Source organism: Rhinoraja longicauda, unplaced genomic scaffold (assembly GCF_053455715.1).
Source record: "Rhinoraja longicauda isolate Sanriku21f unplaced genomic scaffold, sRhiLon1.1 Scf000385, whole genome shotgun sequence".
Classification (NCBI taxonomy): Eukaryota; Metazoa; Chordata; class Chondrichthyes; order Rajiformes; family Arhynchobatidae; genus Rhinoraja; species Rhinoraja longicauda.
Genome location: NW_027601602.1, coordinates 66,138 through 76,600, shown reverse-complemented (window position 1 = coordinate 76,600; position 10,463 = coordinate 66,138).

Below are 10,463 nucleotides of genomic sequence, written 5' to 3'. Positions count from 1 at the left end.
GGCATCCACTGCATATCCAATTTTCATTAGTTCACTAGACCAAGTGGACCCATTGGGCCCAAACCTCACCTGCATTGATGCAGCACCTTCTCCTCCCCCCTCCCTCCTCCCCCTCCTCTCCCCCCCTTTCTCCCCTCCCTCCCCTCCCCATCTTCCCCCTCCCCTTCCCCTTCCCCCCATCCTCCCCCCTCCCTCCACACTCTCCCCTCCCCATCTTCCCTCTTCCCCTCTCCCCCACTCCATCCCCCTCAACCCCCCTTATCCCTCCTCCCTCTCCCCCATTCCCTCCACCCTCCCCCCTCCCTCCCTAGGAGATAGATTTAAACTTTAAAATGTGAATAACTTAAAAAATATAACCGATTTCAATGAAAATTCTTCCATTAGCACCAAAGGGACGACATTTTCCTGCATCTAGCCTGTCCAATCCCTTAAGAATGTTATATGTTTCTATAAGATCCTCTCTCATTCCAGCGAATATACGCCCAGTTGATCCATTCTTTCATCATAAATCAGTCCCGCCATCCCGGGAATTAACTTGGTGAACCTAAGCTGCACTCAAGTTTGAAGACCAAAACTGCACACAATACTCCAGGTGCGGTCTCACCAGGGCCCTGTACAACTGCAGTAGGACCTCCATGCTCCTAGACTCAAATCCTCTCCCTATGAAGGCCAACATGCCAATAGCTTTCTTCACTGCCTGCTGTACCTGCATGCTCACTTTCAGTGACTGATGTACAAGGACACCCAGGTCTCATTGCACCTCCCCTTTTCATAATCTGACACCATTCAGATAATATTCTGCCTTCTTGTTCTCGCCACCAAAGTGGATAACCTCACATTTATGCACATTATACTGTATCTGCCATGCATCTGCCCACTCACCCAACTTAACCAATTCACCCTGCAGCCTCATAGCATCTTCATTGTAGCTCACACTGCCACCCAGCTTTGTGTCATCCACAAATTTGGAGATGTTACTTTTAATTCCCTCATCTAAATCGTTAATATATATTGTAAATAACGGGTCCCGGTACTGCCTTGCAGTACCCCACTAGTCACTGCCTGCCACTCTGAAATTGACCCGTTAATTCCTACTCTTTGCTTCCTGTCTGCCAACCAGTTCTCAATCCATGTCAATACCCTACTCCCAATACCATGTGCTCTAATTTTGCCCACTAATCTCTTGTGTGGGACCTTGTCAAAGGCTTTTTGAAAGTCCAGATACACCACATCCACTGGCTCTCCCTTACCCATTCTACTTGTTACATCCTCAAAAATTCCAGAAGATTAGTCAAGCATGATTTCCCCTTCATAAATCCATGCTGACTTTGACCGATCCTGTTACTGCTATCCTAATGCGCTGCTTTAACATATTTAATAATCGACTCCAGCATCTTCCTCACTGCCGATGTATGGCTAACTGGTCTATAATTCCCTATTTTCTCTCTCCCTTTCTTAAAACCCACGCAGGTCACGGGGAGAACGCATAAACTGTGTACAGGCTGCACCCGTGCTCAGAATCAAACCCGAGTCTCTGGCACTGTAAGGCAGCAACTGTACTGCTGCATATCGTACCTCTCTGGGATGTTTTGTTCGAGCGGAGGTTGTTGATATTCTCGTTATGAATTGAGTGCAGGCTGAGCATGTGATCGCAGGCAACCATTATTCAGCAAAACGCTGCCGTGGTGATCCTGGTCCTCAGGCCAGGCTGAGCTCTGGCCACAGAAAGCTAAAAGGCCAGAGGGTTGCTGGTGGAATCAGCACTCTCATTTTCCATTCTTGGTTCGAACCCACGCACACAGTTGTTGTGAAATAATCCCGACTCTCCCCATGATAGACCAGACTGGGCCAGAAGTATTTAAAGGATTGGATATTTTTAACATCTTTTCATTTTTAAACTAAAAGCGTATTGACCACCGTGAGGGAGGGGGAAGAACAAGGGAGGGCCTGGCCTGGGGGGGGGGGAGAACAAAGGAGGCCCAGCGTGGGGGGGGGGGGGGGGGGGGGGGAGAACAAAGGTGGACTTTTGTAACTTTGCCAGTGCCCTTCATGTGGCGACTGTTTGCATACTTTGTGTATGCGAGCAAAGCATATCACTGTGGCTTGTCACATGTGACTGTAAATTATTCCATTCAATTAAGGCACTCAGCTTGACTGTTAATGCACATATTAAACACTGTAATTTTAGGCTCAAGACAGGAACTGCTTTAAGAGTTATTGGTATTGTAATTGTGAACGCGTTTTTCTAACCTGATAGACATTTGTCTTAGTGCCATCGGTTCACATCTCCTTTGGAGAGTTCATGTCATTGAGTTTCAGATATTGTGCCACAACTGAGGGAAGTTGAATGATCTGGGACTGTTTTTACTGGATGTGTTGTATGTGTGGCGACATTTTAAACTGATTATTAGTGCTAGTGACTCAGTGTCTCTTGCTTTACTCTTGGCCACGGTTTTTTTAAATGAGGTGGTCTTGAACAGAGATGTGTGCTTGCTTCCAGTTTGCTCCGATCTTTTCAAAGAAAACATGGTCAAAATTCTGTGCAATCTTTTTTGCTTGTTCCTGAAGTAAAATTGTTAAAATAAAGCTTATTAAAAACATTTTTGAGAAATGAACAGGTCTCTTTGAACTGAATTTAAAATTTCAAGTGTTCCAAAGCGATATACACGGTGGCGCAGTGGTAAAGTTGCCGCCTTACAGCGCCAGAGACCCAGGGTCGATCCTGACGATGGGTGCTGTCTGTACGGAGTTTGTCTGTCCTCCTTGTGAGTTTTCTCCGAGATCTTCGGTTTCCTCCCACAATCCAAAGATGTGCAGGGTTGTAGGTTAGTTGGCTTTGGTATAAAATGTAAACTGTCCCTAGTGTGTGTAGGATAGTGTTAATGTGCGGGGATCGTTGGTCGGTCGTCCAACAGGCCTGTTTCTGAGCTGTATCTCTCAACTAAATACTAAGGCCAGAGTATGATTTCTAGGCTGAGCTCAACAAGTGACACTAATGAGGCTGATCTCAAACATTGTAGTGTAAGAAAATAACTGCAGTTGCATGGGCCCTAGCTACGCCTGCCTCTTTGTCGGGTACGTCGAACAATCCCTGTTCCGGGCGTACACCGGCCCCATCCCCGAACTCTACCTCCGCTACATCGACGACTGCATTGGTGCTACCTCTTGTACCCATGCAGAACTCACTGACTTCATACACTTCACTTCCAATTTCCATCCTGCCCTTAAATATACCTGGGCTATCTCCGACATCTCCCTCCCGTTTCTGGACCTCACCATCTCCATCACAGGAGACAGACCAGTGACTGACATCCACTACAAACCCACTGACTCGCACAGCTATCTGGACTACACTTCTTCCCACCCGGTCTCCTGCAAAAAGTCTATCCCCTACTCCCAATTTCTCCGTCTATGCCGCACCTGCGCCCGGGATGAGGTGCTTCACACTAGGGCGTCAGAGATGTCCACATTCTTCAGGAAACGGGGCTTCCCCTCTTCCATTATAGATGAGGCTCTCACTATGGTCTCTTCTACATCCCGCAGCTCCACTCTTGCTCCCCCTCCCCCCATTCGTAACAAGGACAGAATCCCCCTCGTTCTCACCTTCCACCCCACCAGCCAGCGTATCCAACAAATCACCCGCCAACATTCCCGTCACCTACAACGGGACCCCACCACTGGCCATATCTTCCCATCCCCTCCCTTGCTGCATTCCGCAGAGACCGTTCCCTCTGTAATACATAATACCTGCCAAATTTAAGAACTTCAGGAGGAACTTCTGACAAAACCTCACAGAAGGCAATCCAGGGATGTGAAGAGATGCTATAATTGTGAGATCTTTCAAGAGACGCATCTACCAATTGTCTACCACCTAAACTTCTCAACATCTCCTTGCAGCTGAAAAGCTGCTCTCTAATTCACAGTGTGGATTCAAACATGAAGTGGGTCGTGGATGTGATCTCCACCCTGAATTAAATTCGTAAACTGTGCAGAGAACACTGATCTACGGTACATGGCATTTTCTGACCTTTGCCAAACGAAAAAGATAATATTTGATTCAGAAACCTGTCTGCACTCTACATCTGTTTCATGATAGTATGTAAGCTGTCATTCTATCCAACAGGTCCACTGTGGATGTGTCCCAGTATACACTGGGGTGCGGCAAGCCTGCATTGATAGTCCAACCTCTGTATCAGTCTTCCACAAGACAACATTACACTTCACTTCCAACAGGCTGGCCACTGAAGTGAAGCTCGTCTTAAGAATCAGTATGAAACTATCCATGGAACCACCAAGTAAGATGGTGGTGCAGTTTAGATGACTGCACCAAAGGCTCAAGCTCAGTACCCTCTATGGCAACAGTGGAATTGTAATTAATTAATGATACAGGATTCTGTTTGTCATCTACATCAATGATTTGGATGAGAACGTCCGGGGCACGATTAGTAAGTTTGCAGAAGACACTAAACTGGGTGGTATTGTAGATAGTGAAGATGGTTGTCAATAATTTGGAGCAGGATTTTGATTGTTTGGGCAAAGGAATGGTGAATAGAATTTAACATAGATAAGTGCGAGATGTTGCATTTTAGGAAGTCTGACCTGGGCAGGAACTATACAGGCAGGGCTGTGGGGAGAGTTGTAGAGCAGACAGATCCAGGAGTGCAGGTACATAGTACCTTGAAAGTGGCGTCACAGGTAGATAGAATGGTCAAAAGGTTTTTGGGCACATTGGGCTTCATTAGTCATAGAGTATTGAGTATGGAAGTTGGGAGGTTATGTTATAGCAGCACAAAATATTGGTGAAGCCACATTTGGAGTATTGTGTTCAGTTTTGGTCACTGTTATATGAAAGATGTTATTAAGCTGAAAAGGATAGAGATTTACGAGGATGTTGTCAGGAATTGAAGGCCTGAGCTAAAGGGAGCAGTTGAGCAGGATAGGACTTTATTCCTTGGAGTGCAGGAGGATGAGGGTTGATCTTATAGAGGTGTATGTGATCATGAGAGGAATAGATAAGGTAAATGCACATTGTCTTTTACCCAGAGTAGGGGAATAAAAAAACAGAGGATGGAGGTGAGGAGGGGGGGGGGGGGGGGGAGGAAGCAGAGGGGCTACTTTTCTTTCACTAAGGTAGAGAGATGGACCAAGCTGCCGGAGGAGGTAGTTGAGGCAGGTATTATCACAACATTTAAAAAACATTTGGACAGGTTCATGGATAAGTTTAGAGGGATATGGGCCAAACACAGGCAGGTGCGACTAGTGTGGATGGGACATGATGGTCAGTGTGAGCAAGTTGGGCCGAAGGGCCTGTTTCCATGCTGTATGACTCTATGATGTGGAATTGTGTAAGTGTTGGGGTGCATCTTGTCGCAGTGAAGATGACCATGACTGACTGCACGATCATAAAGAACATTGGCTTCATCCGTGTGCTGGAGATGACATTTTGAGCAGCCGACATGTGACTATGGACTCTCCCTATTTGGCTCAAATACCTTCTGAAGTGCGCCATTCAATTATTGACTATATTCCATCAAATTTTAAAATAGTGAATGGTAAATATTACAATGGACCATTGAAGAGTACAGCACAGGAACAGACCCTTCAGCCCACAATGTATGAGCCCAGCATGATGCCACGTTTAACTAATAGAAACAGACAATAGATGCAGGAGGAGGCCATTCAGCCCTTCGAGCCAGCACTGCCATTCAATGTGTTCATCCACAATCAGTACCCCGTTCCTGCCTTCTCCTCATACCTCATGATTCCGTTAGCCCTAAGAGCTCTAACTCTCTTTTGAATGCATCCCGTGAATCGGTCTCCACTGCCTTCTGAGGTAGAGAATTCCACAAATTCACATCTGGGTGAAACAGTTTTTCCTCATCTCAGTTCTAAATGGCCTACCCCTTATTCTTAAACAGTGGCCCCTGGTTCTGGACTCCCCCAAGATTGGGAACATGTTAATTCCCTTAATAATTTATATGTTTAATAATTTTATATGTTCCTATAAGATCCTATAAGATCCCCTCTCATCCTAATAAATTGCAGTCGTTCCATTCTTTCATCATATGACAGTCCCGCCATCCCGGAAATTGCCCTTGTGAACCTATGCTGCACTCCCTCAATAGCAAGAATGTCTTTCCTCAAATTAGGAGACCAAAACTGCACACAATACTCCAGGTGTGGTCTCACCAGGGCCCTGTACCTCTTTGCTCCTATACTCAAATTCTCTCGTTATGAAGGCCAACATGCCATTGGCTTTCTTCACTGCCTGCTGCTATGCGTACTTTCAGTGACTGATGTACAAGCACACCCAGGTCTCGTTGCACCTCCCCTTTTCCTAATCTGACACCATTCAGATAATAATCTGCCTTCTTGTTCTTGCCACCAAAGTGGATAATCTCACATTTATTCACATTATACTGTATCTGCCACGCATCTGCCCACTCACCCGACCTATCCAAGTCACCCTGCATCCTCTTCACAGTTTACACTGCCACCAGCTTTGGGTCATCTGCAAATTTCCTAATGTTACTTTTAATTCCTTAATCTAAATCAATAATATTTCTTGTAAATAGCTGTGGACCCAGCACCGAGCCTTGCTAGTTACTGCCTGCCATTCTGAAAGGGACCCATTAATCCCTACTCTTTGTTTCCTGTCTTCCAACTAATTTTCTATCCATGCCAATATCCTACCCCCAATACCATGTGCTCTAATTGTGCCCACTAATCTCCTGTGTGGGACCTTGTCAAAGGCTTTCCAAAAGCTCTCCCTTATCCTTTTTACTTGTAACATCCTCAAAACATTCCAGAAGATTAGTCGAGCAAGATGTCCCCTTCATAAATCCATGCTGACTTGGCCCGATCCTGTTACTACTATCCAAATGCATCTTTACATCTTTAATAATCTCTTTTGCAGTCATACTCCATATCCATGTGTCCAACTGAATTGCCACCCTGGTGTCCGTCACCCCTGGCAGCATGTTTTAGGTATCCATCCCCAACTGTGTAAACAAAGACTTGCCCCACATTCGCCTTTACATTTTGCTCCTCTCACCTTAAAGCCTCGAGTCCTTGACATTTCCACCCAGGAAAAAGGTTTGACTGTTTACCCTGTCTACGCTTTCAATAATTTTGTATACTTCTAAAAGGTCTCCCCTCTCCCTCTGATACTCCAATGAAAACATTCCAACTTTGTCCAATCTCTTTGTAGCTAATCCCCTCTAATCCAGGCAACATTCTGTCAAACCTTTTCTCTGCCCTGCACATCCTGCAGTTGATGGGGCTACCAGGACTGCACACAACATTCCAAATGTCGCCTAAGCAAAGTCCTATAAAGCTGCAACATGACTCCCTGACTCTGATACTCAATGCCCTGACTTGGGAAGACAAGCATGCCATGTGCCTTCGTCAGCCCGCTATTCACTTGTGTTGCCACTTTCAGGGAGCTGTGGACTTGGACACCAAAATCCCTCTGTACATCAGTGCTGTTTAGGGTATTGCTCATAACTTAATACCTTCTCATTGCATTCAACCTCGCAAAGTGCAACAGCTCACCCCTGCACAGATTTACCTCTATCTGCCATTTCTTTAGATAATCTGTATCCCACCGAATACTTTGAGAACCTAGAGCTGTACAGCACAATGTTTGTGCCTCACATGATGTCAAGTTAAACTGATCCCATCTGCCTGCACATGATCCATATCCCTCTATTCCCTGCACTCCCATGTACATATTCAACAGCCTCTTAAAAGCCACTATCATACCTGCCGCCACCTCTACCCCACTTTGTAAACCCCCCCCAACCTCACCGTATAACTAAACCCTCTAGTATTGGACAACTGAACAACCGCTACTCACACACTAACCACAAGGTTTATCTATATCTTTCCTTTCCAAATAAGTATCCAAATGCCTTTTAAATGTTGTAATTGTATTTAAATGCTATAATTGTATTTGTCTACCACTTCATACATATAGTTTCAGTTTTAGTTTATTGTCACGTGTACCGAGGTACAGTGAAAAGCATTTGTTGCGTGCTAACCAGTCAGCAGAAAGACAATACATGATTACCACTCTTCTTCCACCGCCGCCTCCGCCTCAGAGCCTTTTTCCATGGGAAGGAGTCCTCACCCCCCACTGATGACCCCTTCTCCCGTCTCCAACGGACCCCCTCCTCTTGGACCCCCCCCCTGTTTGGCCAACTACCCTCACTAGAACTTTTTATCTCCAACTGCCGCCGTGACATTAACCGCCTCAAATTCTCCACTCCCCTGACTAACTCCAACCTCTCCCCTCCTGAACGTGCAGCCCTCCATTCACTCCACAACAACCCGGATTTAATCATCAAACCCGCTGACAAGTGAGGTGCTGTGGTAGTCTGGCGTGCTGACCTCTACCGGACCGAGGCCAGATGACAACTCTCAGACACCTCCTCCTACTTACCCTTGGACCATGACCCCACTGATAAACACCAGACCTTTATCATCAGCACCATCACGGACCTCACCATCTCCGGCGATCTACCCCCCTCTGCCTCCAAACTCATAGTTCCCCAGCCCCGCCCGGCCCGATTCTACCTCCTACCCAAAATCCATAAACAGAACTGTCCCGGCAGACCCATTGTCTCTGCCTGCTCATGCCCCATTGAACTTATCTCCACCTACCTCGACTCCATCCTAGCCCCCCTGGTTAAATCCCTCCCCACCTACGTCCAAGACACCTCACACGCTCTCCACCTCCTCGATAACTTCCGGTTCCCAGGCCCCCACTCCCTCATCTTTACCATGGATGTCCAGTCACTCTACACTTCCATCCCCCACAAGGGTGGTCTTGAAGCCCTCCGTTTCTTCGACTGTAGAACCAGCCAATCCCCATCGACCAACACTCTCCTCCGCCTAGCAGAGCTGGTTCTTACCCTCAACAACTTCTCCTCTGACTCCTCCCACTTCCTCCAAACCAGAGGCGTAGCTATGGGCACTCGCATGGGCCCTAGCTACGCCTGCCTCTTTGTCGGGTACGTCGAACAATCCCTGTTCCAGACGTACTCTGGCCCCATCCCCGAACTCTACCTCCGCTACATCGACGGCTGCATTGGTGCTACCTCTTGTATCCATGCAGAACTCACTGACTTCATACACTTCACCTCCAATTTCCATCCTGCCCTTAAATATACCTGGACTATCTCCGACATCTCCCTCCCGTTTCTGGACCTCACCATCTCCATCATACGGTACGGTAGCGCAGCGGTAGAGTTGCTGCTTTACAGCGAATGCAGCGCCGGAGACTCAGGTTCGATCCTGACTACGGGTGCTGCACTGTAAGGAGTTTGTACGTTCTCCCCGTGACCTGCGTGGGTTTTCTCCGAGATCTTCGGTTTCCTCCCACACTCCAAAGACGTACAGGTATGTAGGTTAATTGGCTGGGTAAATGTAAATATTGTCCCTAGTGGGTGTAGGATAGTGTTAATGTACGGGGATCGCTGGGCGGCACGGACTTGGTGGGCCGAAAAGGCCTGTTTCCGGCTGTATATATATGATGATATGATATCACAGGAGACAGACTAGTGACGGACATTTACTACTGACTCGCACAGCTATCTTGACTACACTTCTTCCCACCCGGTCCCCAGCAAAAAGTCTATCCCCTTCTCCCAATTCCTCCGTCTACGCCGCATCTGCACCCGGGATGAGGTGTTTCACACTCGGGCTTCTGAGATGTCCTCGTTCTTCAGGAAACGGGGCTTCCCCTCCTCCATTATAGATGAGGCTCTCACTAGGATCTCTTCTACACCCCGCAGTTCCGCTCTTGCTCCCCCTCCCCCCACTCGCAACAGACAGAATCCCCCTCGTTCTCACCTTCCACCCCACCAGCCAGCGGATCCAACATATCATCCACCAACATTTCCGTCACCTACAACGGGACCCCACCACTGGCCATATCTTCCTATCCCCTCCCCTCTCTGCGTTCCACAGAGACCGTTCCCTCCGTAACTCCCTGGTCCACTCGTCCCTTCCTACCCAAACCACCCCAACCCCGGGCACTTTCCCCTGCAACCGCACAAGATGCAACACCTGTCCCTTTACCTCCCCCCTCAACTCCATCCAAGGTCCCAGTCTTTCCAGGTGAGACAAAGGTTCATCTGCACCTCCTCCAACCTCATTTATTGCATCCGCTGCTCTAGATGTCAACTTATTTACATCGGCGAAACCAAGCGCAGGCTCGGCGAACGCTTCGCTGAACACCTGCGCTCGGTCTGCATTAACCAAACTGATCTCCCGGTGGCCGAGCACTTCAACTCCCCCTCCCATTCCCAGTCTGACCTTTCTGTCATGGGCCTCCTCCAGTGCTATAGTGAGGCCCACCGGAAATTGGAGGAACAGCACCTTATATTTCGCCTGGGCAGTTTGCAGCCCAGTGGTATGAACATCGACTTCTCCAACTTTAGATAGTTCCTCTGTCCCTC